Below are 22,746 nucleotides of genomic sequence, written 5' to 3' on the forward strand. Positions count from 1 at the left end.
TTAGTTTCCTCATCTGTAAAATGAGCTGGAGAAGGAAATGCAAAACATTATTGTGTCTTTGCAAGAAAATTCCAAAAAGGGTCATGAAGAGTCAGACATGACTGAAATCATGCTTAGAATAATAACCACATCTTTTAATAATCATATCCTTTTAGTTTTCTTGCTTAATAATAATAACCAAAGTAATCAATTCTTAAACCAGTAATTTACAAAATAAAACATATTTAATTATGGAAAAAACTCCAGGGCTAATGGCTACTGAAGGCATACATGACTAGATTTAGCCTCACAAGTAGTCATTAATTGAATTGCCCAGGATGAGTTATAATTTATGCTAATCAAGTAGCCAAGAATTTGAATACTTATTCTCTATATCCCTTGTGAATGGTGGATAGTGAAATATTTTTTACAGACTGGTAATTTTTTACTACTTATTGACAGAACTGGCCGATTCCCAATTTCTGTTCATAATGTAGTAAAATTCTACAATGCTTTGATCATCTCTCAGATTTTCCATATTGGCTAAGCCCCTAACTAATGTTATTTCCAAATTCAATCTGTTTTTTTTTTTTATAATTTCCATCTTTCAGGTCTTCAGGGAAGTGATCCTTATTCCATATTTTTTCTTATGTTTAGACAATATTGATTTTGAATCAAGAAAGACTCATCTTAATTGAATTTCAGGTCCACTATTCAAAAGGACACTTTCTCAGAATTGGAACTGCAGGCCAGTCAAGACTCCTCTGGAATCATTAGAATTTTACAAGATTTTGCAATCAAGTTTTACCATTATCCTGAAGTATTTCAGATGTCCAACTCAATTCTGCTGAATTGATGAAAATATCCCTTACAATGAAGTGTGTATGTTAAACAGTCACAAAGAGTCAGTAGGACTGGCTTTGTAGTCATTGACGAGATGGCAGATTCTGAATCTCCTGTTGGGGTTTTGTAGAGTGGTAATGGTACGCTTTCCTTTTATTGCATAGGACTTCCCCCCATATACATGGTAATCTAGCCAAACTGGTCTTGTTAGTGTAATTTGTCCAGTGTTCTCTACTTCCCATCTGTGTCTTTGCATAGCCATGTGCCCATGCTTGAAACACACCACCTCAGAATCTCTAGTTTCTTTCAAGCATCAGCTCAAGGGCCATCTCCTACATGAGGCCTTGCTTGATCCTTGAAGCTGCTAGTATTTTCCTCCCATAATCATCTTATATCAATTTTGCTTATAACTACATAGGTACTTGTGTTCTTCTAGGCTACATTGTAAGATCCTTCAGGAATCTTTGCATTACCAGCAAATAGTAGGACCTGATGTAAGACAAGCTTTTATTAAGCACCTACTATCCCAGGCACTCTGCTAGGTTCCAGCTTTGCAAAGAAAAACAATAACACTCTTTGCCTTCAAAGCACTTATGGTTAGATGAGACAATACAAGCAAGCTATATATAAGATAGATTGGAGATAATCTTAGAAGGAAGACATGCTCATTAAGAGAGCCAAACAAGGCTTCCTGGAAAAGGTGGGATTTTAGTTGAGATGTGAAGAAAGCTCAAATAAATGCTCATCAATTGATTATAACTTTTAATATTTTGCCATACTTTACTGGTCTAGAAATGGCCCAAGTTAGTTATATTTTAAAAATTGGCACTCCGATATTTAATTGTTAATGGTTTATAGCATCATTTCTTAATGTTGTCTTTGGGCTCATAAGTCAGCCTTATCAAATACCATACTAAATGGCATAAGAAGATGTGTTCATTAAAGTAATAGGCAGTGATAATAGCATTTTAAGGTTTGCAAGGAGTTTTTTTTTAATTTATATAGCATTTTAAGGTTTGTAAGGAGTTTTTCACATGTTAACTTATTTAATATAGTACTGTCATATCTTATTTTACTCCTGGTTTTTCCAAAATTTCTAGAAGTTAAGTTCTTAATCCTCTTTAAAACAAGAAATATAAACCAGAAAAAGAAACTCCCCCGAGTTTGACTGGTTTTGACAACAAATATATTCTAGTAAGTGCATATTTAAAGATTGAAATATTAAATAGAATCTTCAAAATTGTGCTTATTCTTGTAATGCTGCCAACTTTTGGATCTGTAATATATATTTTTTACGGTGCACATTGAGAAATCTTGGTCTAGAAAAGCCAAATTACCTTCTACAGTTATAAAATGATTTCTTAAAAAATCTCATGTCATACATTTTAAGTTAATAAGGGGAGGATTTATTTCTATTTTAGGATTGTCACCTTAAGCAGGGATGAGTTATAAGCAAATCAAAACAAACTAACATGAACTCTCTATTAGAACACCAAAGAAAACTAAAGAAATCTGAAGTAACTGAAGAAATATGGTCTATTGTCCGAATCAACTCTTTAGATATTAATTTTTCAATTCAGTAAATGCTCCAATCTCTACTGAGACTTGGTGTCCCAAAAGTTTTAGTGCAGTTTTAAGCTTTAATAGATATACTGCACTAAGACTTTTGAGTCACTGTATACTGGATAGACACAGCCTGAGTGAATATTCTTTTCTGCTCATTTTCTTTTTACTACTTAGTCTATTTTCCAGTTTAAAAATATTTTTCTTGTTAACTTATTATAAAATGTATCAGAAATATTTTTAAGGAGCCCTACCCTTTCTTCCCTTTCTTATCTCTAATTCTCTTTGTCTGTTTCTCAGTCTGTCTGCCTCTCCTTCTCTCTCTCTCTCTCTCTCTCTCTCTCTCTCTCTCTCTCTCTCTCTCTCTCTCTCTCTCTCTCACACACACACACACACACACACACACACACACACACACACACGCACACCAGTACTTTTATGTTCATCCTGCTAAAGAGTATTTACTTAGTACTTACAGAGAGCAAATCAATAAAATGGAGGGCATAGAAAAAAAAAGTGCAGACAAATTATGTCATCCAAGGGTTCATCTGTGTTTTGAGGGTGTGCTGGAACCTGTTTAAACTGGCTTCCTACAGATTAAATTTTTATTGTGAACATTTATACCTTGGAAATCAGCAAAAATACTACATATTAAGATTTAATTTATTTTTTATTAATTTCCTTGACTAAATTGTTAATAATGCAGATTAAGTATAAAAGTGTGTTCATATCTTTTTTTTTTTGAAAGTAAATGGTTAAATATTTACTAGCACACCCCTGGCTGTTCCCTATGCCTGAAATGTAGTATTACTTCCTTATTTTCATCTCATAGAGTCCTTTTCTTCCTTTAAGCTATAGCTAAAGCATCATCCTCTGGATAAAGCCTTTCCTAATACTTCCATCTTCCCTTCCTGACTACCATATATTTAGCTACTTTGCAAAAAATTATATTTGTTAACTTTACATTTATGCTGCATGTATTTTTATATACAGTATTGTTTACTCCATTAGGATTTAAGTTCACTGAAAGCAGATATCTTTGTACTTGTATCCCCAGCGACTAGAACAGTGCCTTTCATATCAATACATACTTATTGTTTGATTGCCACTAGCCCTCACCTAGTCTAAGCATAAATATACTCTTCATTCATCTCAGTGTATTTAATTTAGCAGTTAATTTTTTAATAAGGACTTTCCTAATGATTGATAAAAAAGAAGTCAAAAAATTACATAGTACATAGTTGCTAAGCCATGGAGCATGAAACTCTTAACTTAAGATACCCCCGATCTATCAAAAATAACCACTAGCATAATTTGGTTGACTGTTAATCATTCAGTAAGCATTTATTAAGCACTTACTATATGCCAGTCACTAGACTAAGTGCAGGGAACACGCAAGTAGAAAGAAAGACATTCCCTGCCCTCAAGGAGCTTCCATTCTAATGGGAGAAATCCAACACATAAAAAGAAGCTGAAGGGGCTGTGGGGATGAAGGTACTTGGCATGAGGGCATTGTAAAGAAGTCTTCTGTGCAGGCTGGTGAATGAAGATATGGCTGGCTTGGATGCCCCTCTTAAATGGAAATTCTAGAAAGGACCTTCTAATCAGAGAAAGAGGGAAGTGGTAGAAGTTACTTCCAAGGTGTGAATTCCAGTGCTGGAGTGATCTTATAGGATGAAAAGATTTCTCAGGACATGGTTTGCCCCCATCTAACAACATCTAGTTTTAATTAACCTAAACAGTTATGTACTATCTATATCTTTTAGCTGTGGCTCTGGTTTACCTCTGAGTTCCTTTGTAATCCAAAGCAAACATTCTTTCTGAACCCTCCCAATCATTTTTCAGATCAATGTTCCCAGCTGCCATCAGTCTGCCATATTTATAAGGGCTACTGACCAATGTAAAGGGGAGGATCATTCCTTTATACATTCTTGCCATTCTGAAGCTTATGTAGATCTTGCTTAGGGATGAGAGAGAGATAAAGCTTTCCAAGATTGGATAAGACAATTCAAAGACATTTATAAGGAGGGGAGCTGATTGGGGGCTGTACTGCATCAATTTGTTGAGTTTTCCAGTCAACCTAATGAGATTACAGGCTGTGAGTCTTTTTTTATTCTGTAGTCACCTGAGTGGCTCCTCTCTGTGGGAATGCCCTTTGGTGCTTTGCTGAGAAGACACAAGGAACTTCTCATGTTTGACTGACTGGGATACAGGACAGGATAGTCAAAGGATTTGTCCATCTTCACTGTCTATAAAAGCAAGCTTATAGACCAGTTCACTCTCTTTTATGGACTTCTTCACCTTTTTCCTTGAAATTTCTCTGTAGCTAAACAGAAGAATTTATATTTTATCCTAGAAACACTGGAATTTGTGGACTAAGAAAATGATACAGTTAGATCTGGCAGCTTGTATGTAGCATAAGTTACAATAGGGAGAGAGTTGAGGAAGGGAGGCCAATTAAGAGACCATTGTAATAGTCCAGGATCTGGAGTCCAGCTGATGGCTACTGAGGGCTTATTAACAATCTAGAGACATTCCTATCCATAAGGCAATTCTCATATTGGCTTCCTGGTAACAAAAAATCCTTCCTTACTTCCACATCTCCTTTGTTTGTTGACTTCTTTGTGAGATTAAGCTACTCTTATTTACCTTTTCAAGCCTATTCTTGATGTTTCTTTTAATGAAATTTCATCTGTACAAATATATTAGTGTACTGGGACCATATTGTATGATTTGTCCTTAGGTGCAGCTCTCTAGTATTGGTGCTTCCTATTAATGGAAAGGTATTATTTGTGACTGTCACTTCTACTCTCTGAAGACATTTTCTTTATCCAAAAGTGAGTTTAGCATATCACAAGACACATAAAGTAAGGTACAGACACTGTCATTGTTAGCAAGGCAATCAATCTTTGACATTCAGGAGAAGACAGCCAATTTAGATGATCAGTTTCATTGCATTCTTTTTCTTCTACATTTGTATGTCCTTGTTATTACTTACTCATTAGTACCTCTATCAGAAGACAAGAAAAGGTAAAAAACTTTTTTGGTGGAAAATTAGGTTGAATTCTTGGTGGATTTCATTGATCCATGCTCCACTGGTCCTTTGTCATGATAATTAATCTTTGACTTGAAAAGACCTGTCCCTTAAAATAACAACATTTTCAATACATGAAGACAAGAACATTTAGGCAACAAGTTGAGCAATAGTCCAAACCTGATATGATTTTAGAGCACCTTCAAAAGCTGCATGGATGCCCTTGATGCCATCTCTTCACAACCCTCCCACAGCTTGCTCCTTCAATTGTTCCCTCTTTTATCTGCGTTCTCTTCCTATCTTCCAACTGCTTCATCGCTACCTATTAACTTGTTCAATTTTCTATCCTAAAAAGAAAATCTTCTCTTGACCCTGCCATCCCTTCAAGCTGTTCATTTGATATCTCCTCACTTCAATTTCCAAGCTCCTGGAAAGTCTTGTCCACATTTTGGGGCTTTACTTACTCATCTCCCACTCAATTGACCCAGACTCAATTGAGTCAGAAGTCTGGCTTCTGGTTCCACCACTGTATCATAACTTTCTTCAATCACTATATTTGATATATTCCTCTCATGCTCATGTTTTCTCTTATGCTTCTGTTTTTATGCTAACTGCTGCTTATTTTGACAGTCAACTACCTTTTTCACTTGGACACTCTATTCACCTTTAGCTTCCATGATACCAAGCTCTCTTACCTGATTGTCCACTCCTTCTATCACCTTTGCTGGATTGTTATCATTTGTCTCCTATCCCCTAAGGCTCTGTCTGTCCTGAGCACTCTTCTACTTCATTTCCTATAGTCTATAGTCTCTGTTCCCATGGATTAAATTATTGTCTTTAAAGAAATAATTCTCAAAATTGTGTACAAAACATGTACACCCACACACATATTTGGTCCACACCTGTGATTTCCTTGGTCGTTTGGAAAGCTGTCAGTTCCAAATTTGTCTGTTCAACCTAAATCTCTCGCCACAACTCCAGTCTTACATTTCCATTAGAGTTTTGGACGTTGCAGGACAAAAGAGGAGGCAGCTGTTCTAAAGAACACAGGAATAGAACCACACAGGAATAGAAGCTCTAGGAGGAGAACAAATGCCAGTGGGGAACATCATAGGTGTCCCCTTCTTTTTCCCTCTCCCAGTGTCCTCAGCTCCAAAGGAAGGCTTTGCCTTAGGCAAACAGCAGGAGGAATACCCTGATCCAAAGCCCCAGAGCTTCTCTGGGCTCATGCTTATAGGGAGTTTTAGATAAAGTACTGACTGACCCAGCACTAATAGGAAACTGTCTCATTACCACTGAGAGAGGCATGGCAGTGGGGGTAGTCTGGGCCATTGAAATCAGGGTATTTTCCAAACAGGAACGAGAAATAAAAGGGCAAGGGACCCAGGATATTTAGCTTTATGATACAGAAGGTGGTTGTTGGGAATAGGGGCACTGCCCAGTTTCTGAGTCAGTTAAGCCTTAGCAGACAAGCATCCTTGTAGCTAGGTCTATACCGGTCAAACCAGTTTTCATTAGCTCACTGATACCTCCAGCTCACCATGTCTGACATAGAATTCATATTCTTTCCCCACAAATCTCCAATTTTCTACTTTTGTTGAAGACACCACCATCATCTAAGATACTTGTCTTCAATCTCAGAACCATAGTAGAATTTTCTCTCAATTTCCAAATTTTACCCCTTCCCTTCACTTACATGACCATACTATTCTTTTGTCCCAAGGCCCATTGGTATGGGACTCTCTCATTGGCGGAGATGAAAGCCCTGCTTTACTTGAGGGATGGGGCAGAGTTGTTGAGAGACAGAGAGCTTCAGTTCTCAGTAGGCCTCCCTTTTGGAACTAATCAAGTTTCAAGTCTTCTTCAAGCGCTCTTGGCTTCAAGTTTAGAGAGAAATTAGAAGAGGCCAATCCCACTTCTGGTTGCTGAAGGAAAAGATTCTGGGAAGATGTGAGAGGAGTTAGCAGTCTCCATCATGTCCCTTTTATTAGTTTGCTGCTCTAGAGACTTCAGGGAGTTGTATCTTGGGTAAGACCCTCTTGGTTGAACTGAGGTACCTCATTCCCAATGAGAGAGCTCTTTCATTCTTTATTGTGTGGTATATATATATATATACGTATATATATATATATATATATATATATATATATATATATATATATATATATATATATACTTCCTCTGATTTCTGTTTTGCTATTATTTGGATAAATGTGATCTTGTTTTAATTTGCTATATGTATTCATGGTGGAACTGGTATTTAGGTGGGAAAAGAATCAATTCTTGAATATAGAGTTTGGGGTTCTCCCTTCCCCCAGGTGATAAATTGATCAGAAGTTAGATGGAACTCAATCATAACCCCTAGACAAATAATATTTAAGGGAAGAGATAAATATATTTCTAGTCCAGTACCCCCTCTCTCTGAGGAGAGCAGAGTGGTGGCCTCTGGCCCCAACCTCCTGCTTCCTCTCCTGGCGGGAATGAAGTTCTCCTTTGTAGAAGGTTGAGGGGAGAAGAGGCATGAGATGTCTGTTCTGCCCTTTCTTTTTTTTTTTCAAGAGTTACAAATATTGTCTTTCCATGAATGTAAACAGTTCAATTTTAGTAAGTCCCTTATTATTTCTCTTTACTGTTTACCTTTTCATGCTTCTCTTCATTCTTGTGTTTGAAAGTCAAATTTTCTTTTCAGCTCTGGTTTTTTATCAAGAATGCTTGAAAGTCCTCGATTTCGTTGAAAGACCAATTTTTCCCCTGAAGTATTATACTCAGTTTTGCTGGGTAGGTGATTCTTGGTTTTAGTCCTAGTTCCTTTGACTTCTGGAATATCCTGTTCCATGCCCTTTGATCCCTTAATGTAGAAGCTGATAGATCTTGTGTTATCCTGATTGTATTTCCACAATACTTGAATTGTTTCTTTCTAACTGCTTGCAATATTTTCTCCTTGACCAGGGAACTCTGGAATTTGGCCACAATGTTCCTAGGAGTTTCTCTTTTTGGATCTCTTTCAGGCGGTGATTGGTGGATTCCTTGAATACTTATTTTGCCCTCTGATTCTAGAATCTCAGGGCAGTTTTCCTTGATAATTTCATGAAAGATGATGTCTGGTCTCTTTTTTTTGATCAAGCCTTTCAGGCAGTCCCATAATTTTTAAATTGTCTCTCCTGGATCTATTTTCCAGGTCAGTTGTTTCTCCAATGAGATATTTCACATTATCTTCCATTTTTTCGTTCTTTTGGTTTTGTTTTGTGATTTCTTGGCTTCTCATAAAGTCATTAGCCTCCATCTGTTCCATTCTAATTTTGAAAGAACTATTTCTTCAGTGAGCTTTTGAATCTCCTTTTCTGTTTGGCTAATTCTGCTTTTTAAAACATTCTTCTCCTCATTATCTTTTTGAACCTCTTTTGCCAATTGAGTTAGCCTATTTTAGGCTAAATAAAGGTGTTATTTTCTTCAGCATTTTTTTGGGTCTCCTTTAGCAAGGTGTTGACCTGCTTTTCATGCTTTTCTTGCATCTCTTTCATTTTTCTTCCCAGTTTTTCCTCCACCTCTCTAATTTGATTTTCAAAATCCTTTTTGAGCTCTTCCATGGCCTGAGCCCATTGAATATTTATTTTGGATGTTTGGGATACAGAAGCCTTGACATTTATGTCTTTCCCTGATGGTAAGCATTGTTTTTCCTCATCTGAAAGGATGGAAGGATATATCTGTTTAAAGTAACCTTCTATGGTCTTATTTTTTCCGCCCTTTTCTGGGCATTTTCCCAGCCAGTGACTTGACTTCTGAGTGTCCTTTCCACACCCACCTTGCCTCCAGATCCACCCAGCCAGTGCTTGGGGTCTGAGATTCAAATGCTACTCCCTAGCCTCAGGGCTTTGGGCAGGGGCAGGGCAGCTATTCAGTGTGAGATTAAGTTTAGGTGCTCAGGTGGGGTCAGAGCTGCCACTCAGGGCTCAGTTCCTTTAGGGGGTTTATGCAGAGACCTTCAACAATGGATCCAAACTTCTGCCTGCTTTGGGAGCCCTTGTCTGCTGCCACTTCTGCTGCTGCCTCCTGAGGAGGCCTGAGTTATGGAGACACCCCCCTCCCCACTCGGTGAACTAAAAAGCCCCTCTCACTGACTTTTGGTGCCTGTGGGTGGAAGGACCTGCTCGGCCGCTGGAGATTCTGTCCCTGAAGCCTTCTCAGATCTGCTCCTCTCGGTGCCACGTGGCAAAGGCAGGGCCGGTCTCTCCTCCAGGTCTGGTGTGCGACGGACCTTTCCTGTCAGTTTTTCAGGTCTCTCTGGAACAGAAATCTCCTCCACTCCATCGTTCTGTGGCTTCTGCTGCTCCAGAATTTGTTGGGAGTTCTTCTTTACAGGTATTTTATGGGCTGTGGGTTCAGAGCTAGCATATGTGTATCTTTCTACTCTGCCATCTTGGGTCCTCCCCTGTTCTATCCTTTCTGTGCCATACAGAAGGATAGGCTTTGCCACATGTTGCCCTCAGTACACATGTTAGACCCTCTCCTCTTTTACTCACTATATATCCTGAGTCACAAGTCTGATTGTATCATTTTCCCGCCTCAAATCTTTGGTGATTTCCTATTGATGCTGGGAAAAAAAATGCTAACTCCTTAATATGGTATTCAAGGTTCTCCACAATATGATTCCAACCTACCTTCCTGGACCTATTTTTATAGTTCTTCACTTCTCACTTTCTGCTGTCTAGTTAAGTTGAGCTACCAGTTTTTCCATGAACATTCTATCTCTGATCTAAATGCATTTGTACAAGTGATGTCCCATGCCTGGAATTCACTCCCTATTCATTTCTTTGTAGTCAGTGTGTGGCACTGACCTTAGGTTCTCTCTCCCTTGGCTAGGCTGGTTTACTCATCCCATCTCCATCCACTTTGGTGTGTCAGGTTGGTTTCTTAGTGGAGTGGTCACATACACTCTAACCCTAGTGAAAACCTTATAGGTGACTATAACCACTAACCCAGAGCCCCTATTAGTGCGTTTCTTCTTAACAAATCATACTCACTTAATATTCACTTAATCTTAATAAAAAAATTTATTGAAAATGAAAAGCAAAGATATTTACATTTTATATATATATATATATATATGTACATGTACATGTACATATATATAATCTTAACTACACCCTCCCTTCAATGCACATAGTGTCCATGGGAAGAATAGGAACACATGTAAAGCCCCACATTAATAAAGCATTAAGGAATACATGTGTCTAGGACAACTTACAAATCTGGAACTGTAGACTTTTGTAGTTTATGTCTCAGTAGCTATCTATAAAAATTCCAGGATAAGTATAGCTTCTGTGTTGAAGAAATACTTCTCCTACTAAGATGAGCTAAACCATTCTGTGCTTGACTAATACCTCATTATGTCTCAGTGGGACTAGTTAATCCACCAAATGGCTTCCTTTCTCTTTCCTTCCAAGTTGTCCTGCTCAGCAGGACTTACTCTTTCATAGCAACTGCAGTATGTATCACTTCCAGCTTCAGGCTTAGTTGATGCCTTCAGATGCAGTAGTGCAATGCTCCTTTAGGAAAAGGGAGTGAATGATTTTTATTTTATAATTGGCAAACACTCCTCTAAACCTTCCTTTTTAAGACCTTCACTTCTCAGTAACAGCAGATGGCAATGTAGAGAAGTATCTTTTGTCTTCTTTCTTCTTTTTTCTTATTATTCTTCTCAGCAGAAGATAATGATAAACAGCAGGGCATAGTTTTTGCTCCTTCTTACTATATGGCTGAGTGGTATAGTAAACTGAGCACTAAGCATGGCTCAGGAAGACCTGTGTTTAGATCTGTTCTCAGATATATACTGACTGTTTGATCTTGGGCAAATCACTTAACCTCTGTCTACTTTAGTTTCTTCAACTGCAAAATGGGAAAAATAATAGCACTTACCTCCTAGGTTGTCATGCGGATCAAATGAAAAAGAAATTTGTAAAATGTTAGCACAGTGCCTAACACATAGTAGGTGCTACATAAATGCTAGCTATTATTTTTTTCTCAGTAGCAAGTCATAACAGAAATCAAAATATATTTCCTTTCTATTGTTTTCAATAGAAGATGGCTGTTGAGAGCATGTAAGCTTCTTGTCAGCCAACTAATATCCTAACAAGTAAAAATGGAGAGAGAGTTGTTATCTTCCTTTAACACATTTTTGAAACAGTTTTCATCTCTAATTTTTCTTGATTCTTCAGCTGGGTCCTCTCAGTGAAACAATCTACCTTTGCTTATGGTTTATGATAAAAGCACTATCTACTAAGGCTTACCCTCATACGGGACAGGCTAGGTTGTTTCATTTCTCTTGAGAGGTGATGATACTGTCAGTGGGACTTGTTTGGTCAAGGGGACTAAGGCTCCATCATCTCCACTGACAGCTTTCTAGCAGCCTCTGGCCATATTGATGTAACTTCCAGTTTGCTATAGGGTATCAAAGGTTTACCTATGTGGAGTGAAGGCTCTTCATACTTGGCAGAGATGCCCCAAGACTATGGGCATTTCCACACCCTGTCCTATGGACCAGACACAGACACATTTCTGCTAAGAGGTGAAGGTAGGAGGTAGGACCTAGCCACTCTCGATTTAAGTGCTGTAGTATCCTTGTTAACTATCCTTTTTTAATGATATGGCTAAGAGTAAATCTCTTTCTGTTACCTGTAGAGTGACCTATACAGGTTTAATTTTATATAGGCAACAAACCTAAACTAATAGGGTATTAGCTTCAGGCTTGTCCATTACAAAATTAGTACCCCAAATCTCATTTTTTATCTATAATCAGGTAAATTACATTATTTCATAATTACAGAATAATTCTGATGTCCATATTTCCCCATTCATTAACCTAAAAGTTCTCTAGTATTTCAACTCTTTGTATACAAATCATTATAGCAGTCTGTGTTCTCTATCTACTGCTTGTTCCATGCAAATGAGCACCTCCTATTTCAAAACTGAACATCAAGGAAGACTCAACTGTGAAGCTGCTGCCTTAGAACCCTAAGTCAGACTTAGGCTCTAGACAATTGAACTGTCATGGGTCACCCCTTATATCTGTCTCATAATCCTTTTATTCCTTTAAAGCCCAACCAGGTTCTGTCTCTTTTGTGAAACTTTGCGTGATCTATTCAGTTGTTGGTGTTCACTCCTTTCTTCAGTTTTCTTGATTTACTTATCTCTAGTGCATAGTACAGGGTCCCTGATGAGTGTTTTCTATAGCCTACTGTATTTCTTGCTAGTTCCCATCATGTTTTACTTCCCAGACATCTTTCTTGCCAGATTTCTTGTGTCAAACATCCTGGGATTAGGCTTTAGAGAATTGCTCATTTCTGACTTTTTGGTTCAGTGTTTCTGAAGTTAGACATGGGCACAGAGCCCTTGTTAAAGTGGCACTGTATACTTAGCTATGTCAAATGAAAATAACAATGGCTTTGGAGTCAACAATGGTAGTTCTGCCACTTAATGTCTGTGTGATCTCAAACAAGTCACTTGTCTTTTGGGCGTCAAAGTTCCCTCTTTAAAGTAAGGGGATTGGGCTAGATGATCTTTAAGGTTCATTCCATTACTAAATCCTATGATCCGTCCCCAGGAATTAATGGGGATTCTAAGGGTATTGCTGCTTTGCCTCTGGCTTTTTTGTTACCCCTTCCTGGCCAGAAATAGTGGCAATTAACTGTCAGTTGGAGGCCTTCATTGTCGTGCCAAGAGTAGCACGACGGCAGAAAAATCTAAGCGTTTGTTCTTTTACTTCTATTTAATGTACATCTGGGATACTCATTAGGTGAAAGGCAAGGCACTGCTCTACAGAAATGAATGTCAACAGGGGGGTCTTGTGAACACTGCTCTGTGTCTCGTAGATGAATTACACAATTGAGAGCTTTTGGAAAGAGCATCAATCTTCTGAAGAATGAACAGAAAGCTAAATCAACTCAGAGTGTTCAGCCAAGGTGTCTCGTGGTAGACATGATCAGAAACAGAACCTACTGTTGTGGAAGCAGTAAAATCTGGGGAAAGAGGACTTAATGAGAAAATCCTACTCCTTCACATGACCTATTTAGTACTCCCTATCCCCAGACTTCACTTGTTATTATTAATTATTATTATTTTTACTGTTTTCCCCAAACATCTTGGGAAATATGATTTAACTTTTTCTAGTTAAAGTAAACCTATAATTTTTCCACGTCAGAAAATTTTAATGGAAGATATGTATTATCTATTAAGCTAAGAAAAGGAGTACTTTTTAAATATAATTTAAGTAAACTCATGTGGATTGTTTATTTATTTATTTTTTTGACCATGAATTAAAAGTGAGAATATTGGGATTTTTACTAAGAGAGCTGACTGAGCACTCAGAAACTACCTTTCTACTTGTAATATAAAAAAATAGTATAAATGCAAAATTGGGTTATTGAGTTTCAAAAAGTTATTTAAGATTTTCAATTGTTCTGTTTCATCTAGGACTATGATAAATTAGATTGGTGAGAAATTATGTTTTCCCCTCCTATTCCCAAGAATGTATATTTTAAATATGAATGTGTAAAATCATTAGCTTGGGAGATATTCTGAGAAGCCATTAAGTATCTGCCTTGCAATGGAATTCCAGATGCCATTAGAGCTTTTTCTAACTGTGGTATATGTGGTACATTTGATATTTTTCTCAGGGGGACAAAGGGAACCCCACTCATTCTGGGAACAAATGGTTTGAGTTAAAAAAAATGCCTAGCCTGATTTGGGGAGATAGTCAGATCATTAATGATATTTGGCTATATATTAGGATATATTGATGATATATTCTACAGTCAACTCTATTTACCTGGGGGAGGGGGTGTTATCCATTCAAAATCTGACCTTTAAGCTTTTCCACCAGTACCTGTAGTTTATTAAATCTAACTTTAATTTTAAAAAATTAAACAAAACTTAATACAATACTTAGAATCAGAAACACCTGGATTTGAAACTCAGTTCAGATATTTGCTAACTCTGTGACCCTGGACAAATGACTTAACTTTTCTGGGTCTCAGTTCCTCATTTGTAAAGCAGACAGATTTGGGAGAGATTTAACACCTTTTAAGTCCTATCAACCTGTAACCTGTTGTGTCCAAGGTACTGAGGATACAAAGAAAAAAATAGCATTAGTCTTCAGACAGCTTAAAATCTAGGTGGGGGAAAAGGATAGAAGAGCATGCACTATGCACACAAGTAAATATAAGATAATTTGAGAAAACATGGAACATAAATAGTGGGGAGAATGGGCTTCTTTATGAAAACTACACTATGAGTCCTGTCTTGCTTTTGCCAGGTTTCCTTACAATCCTGGAATATGGGGAAGTAAGGAAAGAGAATAAGCATTGTCTATGCCAGGTAATATGTTTAGAAATTTTTTTAAAAATATGATATCATTTGGCCATTGCAACAATGCTATGAATTAGGTGCTATTATTATCCTCATTTTACAGTTGAAGAAACCAAGGTTAAGTGACTTGCCCAGGGTAACACAACTAATAAATATCTGAGGCCAAATTTGAACTCTGGTCTTCCTGTCTCCAGACTCCATTCACTACACCACCAGCTACTCTGGTAGTATCTTCAGGTCCTTCTTGTGACTAGGACCCATGCCAGGACCTAGATGAACTCTTCCAACATTTCCTTCCAAGCCATTTTAAAATACTACTTCAAATCAAATTTTAGAGGTGTAGAGCCAGCAAAAGATCAGAGGGAGACATTTTTCCAGCCTAAGACAACTTAGGATGTCCTCAGGAGAGATCTGTCACACCAGGGTAGGTGCAGGAGGCCTGGAGGGTGACAAGAGCACCAACTGTGGACCTTCGAGACAGCAGCAGCAGCAGCTGCTGCTGCTTCAGAAGTTCTTAGCCCAGAGATAGTAAGGGGGTCAGACAACTGATCTGAAAGAGATTATAGGGGCTCCTTTGCTGGCACTGAATGCAGTCAGCTCTGAATGACAATTCTATTGCTTACAAGCAGTTCTGGGTTATGGTTCCATATTTGAAAGGAGAGCTTGTAGAGGGTCATAAGGGAGCAGAGGTCCTGGTCACAGTTCTAAGGCCAAGAAGAGTACTAGTACTTGTGACTTCAGGGGATCAGGGGTCTTTCTTGGTTAAAGACCTGAGTGCAGGCCATGAGAGCAGTGCCATACTTCTCTCAGGATAGTACTACCTTGGAAGTTCAAATTCAAGAAATAGTCTGGAAAAATGAGCAAACACCAAAAACAAAAACAACCCCTCCCCGCCCCAAACAAACAAATTTGACCATAAAAAGGATCTTCACAGGTAGGGAAGACCAAGACTTAAACTCAGAAGACAACAATGTGAAAACAGCAGAAAAAAATGTGAAACTTCAAAGAAAAAATGCTAATTGGACCCAGAACCAGCAAGAATTCTCAGAAGAGTTAAAGAGATGAGTAGTAGAGGAAAAACTGGGAAAAGAAATAATTATGAAAAGATAATCAACAGCTTGATATAAGAGGCACAAAAAGTTCAGAAGAAAATAACACCTTAAAAAAACTATAATTGACCTAATGATAAAAATGGCCCAAAAATTCATTGAAGAAAAGAATTCCTTTAAATGCAGGATAGATCAAATAGAAAAGGAGGTACAAAAGTTCATTGAAGAAAATAATTCCTTAAAAAATAAAATTGGGTAAATGAAAGCCAGTAACTTCATGAGACTTCATGAAACAATAGAACGAAGTCAAAAGAATAAAAAAAATGTGGAATAAAATGTGAAATATCTCATTGGAAAAACAACTCACCTGGAAAATTGATGGAGGAAAAACAATTTAAGAATTGTTGGACAACCTGAAAACCATGATAAAAAAGATCCTAGACACCATGTTTCAAGGAATTATCAAGGAAAACTGTCCTGATATCTTAGATCCAGAGAGTAAAATAGAAATAGAAAGAATCCACAGATCACCTCCTGAAAGACTTCCCAAAGTGAAAACTCCCAGGAATATTATATCCAAGTTCTAGAGCTCCCAGTTAAAGAAGAAAGCATCCAGAAACAAACACTATGGATCCACAGTCATTATCGCACAAGGTTTTAGCAGCTTTTCACATTAAAGGAGCAGAGCTTTGGAATATGATATTCCTGGAAGGCAAAGGAGTTGAACCAAGAATAACCCACCAAACAAAACTAAGTATAACCTTTCCAGATAAAAATGAATATTTAACAAAATACAGAACTTTCAAAGATTCCTGATGAAAAGACTAGAACTGAATAGAGTATTTGACATTCAAACAAAATACAAGAGAAGCTTAAAAAAGGTAAGCAGGAAAGAGTAATCATAAGGGTCTCAATAAAGTTAAACTGCTTACATCCCTCTATGGGAAAATTATATGTGTGACATTTAAGAACTTTATCGTTAGTATGACAGTGAAAAGGAGTTTACATAGTTATAGTGCATGGATGTGAGTCTACTTATGTTGAAATTTTATCTGAAAAAATGAAGGAAAGAGAAAGTAGGATGCACTGGGAGAAGGGGAAAGAGAGAGGTAGAATGGGAAGAATTTTCTCATATGCCAGGAAAATGGGAGGTTGTGGTGGTGGGCAATGCTTAAACCTCACTTTCATCAGAATTGGATCAAGGAGGGAATAACACATACACACTTTCAGTAATGTAAAGAAATGTAACTTACTCAATAGGGAAATAGGAGGGGAAAGGGATAAGGGAAAGAGCATGGATAATAAAAGGGAGGACAGATTAAAGGAGGCAATAGTTAGAAGCAAAATAGACTTGAGGAGGGACAGGATAAAAAGGGAGAGAAGAACAAACAGAAGAAAATGAAATGGAGGGAAATATAAGCTAATCCTAACTGTGGATATGAGTGGGATGGAAAGAGATGAATGGAGTAGAAACAGAATCCAATATTTTATTGTTTATGAGAGACACACTTGAAACAGAAAGACACATGTAGAGTTAAAATAAAGGGCTGGGGCAAAAATCTCATATGCTTCATCTGAACTGAAAAAAAAGGCAGCAATGTTGTAATGATGATCAACTGTGAAAGACTTGGCTACTCTAATCAATACAATGATCCAAGACAATTCCAAAGGATTCATAATGAAAAAATGTTATGTGCCTCTAGAGAGAGAACTGATGATCTCTGAGTACAAAATGAAGCATAATTTTCTGTTTTTTCTTGCTTTAATTAAAATTTTTTATATGTAATTGGGAAATATTTAATGAAATGGATAAAGTATTTTTAAAAAGTATTTATTAAACACTATATATCAGGCAATGTGCTGAAGTGCTAGGGATCAAAATATAAGCAAAAAGAAATAAAATACCTCACAGAGCTTACATTTTTTTCATGCACCACATACTTTTAAGTTTAATATGTATTATTAACATTTTCTCCATCACTTTCTTAAATCTACACAATCAACAAACAGGAAAACAGTTAATCAAACCCAGATTTGTAGCATTTTCTGATTTGCCAAGGTTTATAGAGAGCTCACATTTTAATAGGGGGAGATAACACATACAAGGAAACCGCAAAGGAGATGTGAGGGAGACAGCAAAGGGGCAGTATAGTGGTGAGCATCAGGAATGGAGCCCAGGAAGTCAAGAACGAGTAAAACTAGGCAATCTAGTCACTTTCCTTAAAATGGAGGTTCCTGAAAGGACTGATTAATCAGAGGAAGGAGCCACAGGAGTGGAATGATCTTCTAAGGTAAAGAGGCTGTTTGGTCTTGTGATCTTTCTGGATTAAACTCATTAAATATCCAGACCAAAAGGGTACTAAATCACTTGATGTCAACTTATAAGCACATCCCCAGTGGTATTTCCCAGGGATCTATACTTGGATACATGATGTTTCACAATTTTATCAGTCATTTGGATGGATACGTTGTATCCCAATGCCAGGTGCTGATGACATACTCTGGGAGGATGCTTTATTTGGTCTCTAAGGGTTCAGGTTAAAGCAGTCAATCAATCAACATTTATTAAGTGCCTACTATGTGCTAGCAATACAAAAATACTGTGTTAAGTGCTAGCAATACAAAAAGAGGCAAAAGACAGTCCCTATCCTCAGGGAATTTATAATCTAAGCCAATATCCAGGTTGAAGAATTTCTAGAAAATTGGTACTTTGGAAATGATACACACATGAATTTTGTTGTCATGTGATGCAGCAAGCAGGAAAACAAACATCTATGCTACACAGTAATATAAATAGAGAGAGGTTTGTCCCCACATACAAGAATTCACCCCAGCCTGAAGGTGAGAGAGATGTGTTAGGGAGGGAATACATTCAAAGTTAAGGTTCAAGTGGCAAGATTATATACCCTAAAAATAAACTTAGTTGAGAACAGGTAATCGGTGCCAGTTGTAGGAGGGAGCTTTACTAATCAGGCCCAGATGTGTTGGAGAGTTTGCAGAGTCCCTTATCAATTCAAGGCTTGAGTAAAGCTCTGGCAGGGGGAGTTTCTTTATTGGGACCACAAAGTGGTAGGAGGATCCAACCTTCACTAAGGCAGTAGAAGAGAATGATACAAGGTCCCTGAAGTAGGTCAAGGGTTCATCCCATCAAAAAGCTGCAAGTATACTTGTCTGTTTTGCCTATATGTTTCAATAGGCATTAGGACTACTTAGTCTAAGTGACTCTGCATCAGAGTCCTAACATTATAATATGACATCCAATTATAATCAAACAATATAAAGTTTATAAGTATTAAGAGGAATATTTCACATAATGGATAACAGAGTCAAAAACCACTGCTCCGAATCTGAGAGACAATAGGAATAAATATAATAGGAATAAATGTAATCTTACACTTAGGTTTGAAAAACCAACTTTATAGCTACATGGTGGGAGAAAAAGACATAAGGGTCTTTTGAGTGGTCTGCACACTCAATTTGAGCTCACAGTGTAATATATCAGCTGAAAAAAGCTAATGCAATTTTAAGCTGCATTAAAAGAATCATTTTGCGCAGGACTAAGGGGATGGTAGTTTCCTACCCAGGCTACCTATGGTGTATTTTGTTCACTTCTGGGTGCCACATTTTAGGAATAATATAGATAATCTGAAGACTAATCAGAAAAGGTTGAGCACAATAGTTAAATGTTTAAAATCATATCATATGAGGATTGATTAAAAGATATAGAAACATGGAGCAACCAGCCCTGGAATCAGCAGGACCTGAGTTCAAATTCAACCTCAGACACTTGACATTTACTAGCTGTGTGACCCTGGGTAAGTCACTTAACCCCAATTGCCTAACCACCCCCCTAAAAGACATGGAGATAACCACGAGCTAACAATTTATACCTGTCAGACTGGCTAAGATGATTGAAGCAGAAATTGACAAATGTTAGAGGTGATGTGGAAAAATTGGGACACTAATTCACTGTTGGTGGAACTGTGAACTGATACAACCATTCTGGAGAGCAATCTGGAATTATACCCAGAATGTTATTAAACTGTCTAAACTCTTTGGTTCAGCAATTCCACTACTATGTCTGTTTCTCAAGGTGAGCAGGGAAAAAGGAAAAGAACTTCTATGTTCTAAAATATTTATGGTAGCTCTCTTTGTGGTGGCAAAGAACTGGAAATTGCAGGGATGTCCATCATTTAGGGAATGGCTGAATGAGTTGTGGTATATGGTTGTGCTGGAATACTACTGTGATATAAGAAATGACAAGGGGGTAGCTAGGTGGTCCAATGAATAGAACACCAGTGGTGGAGTCAGGAGGAGCTGAGTTCAAATCCTGCTTTAGACACTTGATGCTAGCCATGTGACCTTGGGCAAATCACTTAACCCCAATTACCTTGCCTTCACCCGTCCAAAAAAAAAAAAAAAAAAGAAATAACTTGCACAAACTAATGAAAAGCAAAATGAACAGAGCCAAGAGAATGTTGTATGCATAACAGCAATATTGTTTTAAGAATAGCTTTGAGTGACTAAGTTATTTTGACTATTATAAGTACCCCGATTAACTACAAAGGACCTATGAAGGAAGATGGTACCTGCATCCAGAGAAAGAACTGATACATACACACATATGTGTATAGAATGGTTTTATACACACATATCTATTTCTATCTATATCTATCTATATTTGTGTCTAACGGTAGCCATTGTTCTCTCTCTCTTTTTTTTGATTAAAGGGGTAATCCCCTGAGTAACTACTTAAAGAAACCTATTCATTGAATGGGTGTATCTCACTCCAAGTGAGACTATGATAAGACCTTTTCCTAAAAAGGCCAGGGTCTCCCATTGCATTCTGGGCCATCTCCAGTCATCTTGATGAATATCAGGCCACTGAACCCAGATGACTCTGGAGGAAAAAGTGAGGTTGGTGACCTTGCACAGCGTCCCCTCACTAAAATAAAAGTCAACTGCAAGTCATGTCATCATCTTGATGTCATGGTCCTCTTTGAGAACAAAGGACAAACCCAATAAGCCATCTCTAGGGTGGGGAGTTGGAAAAGGGAGGGAAGAAAAAAGAAAAAAAGTTATATGATAACCTTATATATTTAAAAGGAATAGCAAATAGTGCATAACAGATTTGCAATTTCATGCACAATCATCTTCTTTTCTATTCTACTATGTTATGAAAATGCTTGTTTTATTTCTTAAATTCAGAATAAAATAAGTAAAATTTTGTAAAGTTATGGAGATAATTAGCCTGGAAAAAGAAGATCAAAAGGGATCTGATAGCTGCCTACAAGCATGTACATATATTTGAAGGACTGTCACATGGGGTAGAGAGATCAGACTTCTGCTTGGTCCAGAGGAAAGAAATGGAGACAATGGGTGAAAATAACAGAGCCAATTTTAAGTTTGATGTTAGGGACAACTTTATAACAATTAGAGTTATCTAAATGTAAGCCAGGTCTCTACCTAAGCCTTGGGCATTTTGTGAGAAAGAGGAGAGGAGGAAGGGAGATAAAGGAGGAGAGACTTCAGAATCTGTGGTCATATAGAAGACATCACCTTCTCTAAATTTCTAGCATGTTTTCTTGGAGACTTCAGGGAATTTCTCCTTGGGTGAGCTTGCAACTCTTCTTTTTTGGGGGGGGGGGTTTGCTAAGCTGATATCTCATCTCACTCCTACTTAAAAAAAATCATCTTACTCCTCTATACTTTTTGGTATATTATAATATGCTTAATTTCTTTGATTTCTTTTTGCTATTTGCTTTTATGAATGAGTTTATTTGCTATTTGCTCTGATGGTCTTTGGTATAACCAATGTTTAGTGGGAAAGGAGCCACATTAGCAGGTAAAAGCTGGGGGTAGCTCTTCTGTCTTTAACAGATAGCAGCCTTTGTTCTGATCTTAGACCTGCAATATTTAGAGAAGATAGTTATATTTTTAGTTTGGTACCTCCTTCTCAGACACTGAAGAATAGGGAAATCCACCTTTTGGCCTCTTTTCTTGCTCTCGTCTAGGCAAGAATCAAATCCCAGTTCCCCTTGGACAGGGGTGAACAGGACTCCAAATTTGTATATGAATGCTTCCTTCAAGTTACATTTAGATAATGCACATGAACATGTCAGCACATGGGGTTTCCCTTCAGTATGTTGCTGGAGCCATCTTGAACCAACTCAAGTGAGCACATTGTTAAATTTTCATAGTGAGCATTTACACTTCAGCGACAGTCAAACACTACAAGTTACTGTCTGATTTATTATTTTTTATTGTCTAGGCTTAAGAAAGTGATGAAATATAGTGATAATTAAATGCAAAACTATGTCACATATATTTTTTCTCCCCAGAGTGCTGGTTTAATTAGCACACCATTGATTCTCTATGACAGGATATATTCAAGTAAAAGGGAGATGATCACTTGGTGAATATATGGTGGGAATTCTTTTTCAAGATCTGGTCAGATCAGATGGTTTTTGAGGTATTTTCCAACCTGAGAAAACTTGAAAACTTTCTCTTCGAAGAAAAATCTACCAATGTAGATACTTTATAATTGAGGAATAGTTCTGTTTTGCAGATGGCTTTTGTACAGTGCTTGTGTCTAAGTGTGTGTATTTCAAGGAAAAAAACAAACCTTGAAACATTTGGCACTAATGGTGATGAATGTCTGAAACTGATCAAAGGAAATTACTGAACTTCCATTTCCTTGAAGCCAAGGAATCTCCATTTATCATTATATCCTTATAGCACTATTGGCAACAGCTGGACGATGTTACAAAGAATTGAATTGGCATCTTCTCTCTGTCTCTTTTTTTTTTTTTTTACAGTCCTGAAGATATACTAATATTCCAAGTTAGGCAAATGCTAAGTGGGCAGCCAGACACTTCAGACAGCAGCCGTAGACCTGATATATTTAGTTTCGTG

The sequence above is a fragment of the Notamacropus eugenii genome, chromosome 5, assembly GCF_028372415.1.
Source record: "Notamacropus eugenii isolate mMacEug1 chromosome 5, mMacEug1.pri_v2, whole genome shotgun sequence".
Lineage (NCBI taxonomy): Eukaryota > Metazoa > Chordata > Mammalia > Diprotodontia > Macropodidae > Notamacropus > Notamacropus eugenii.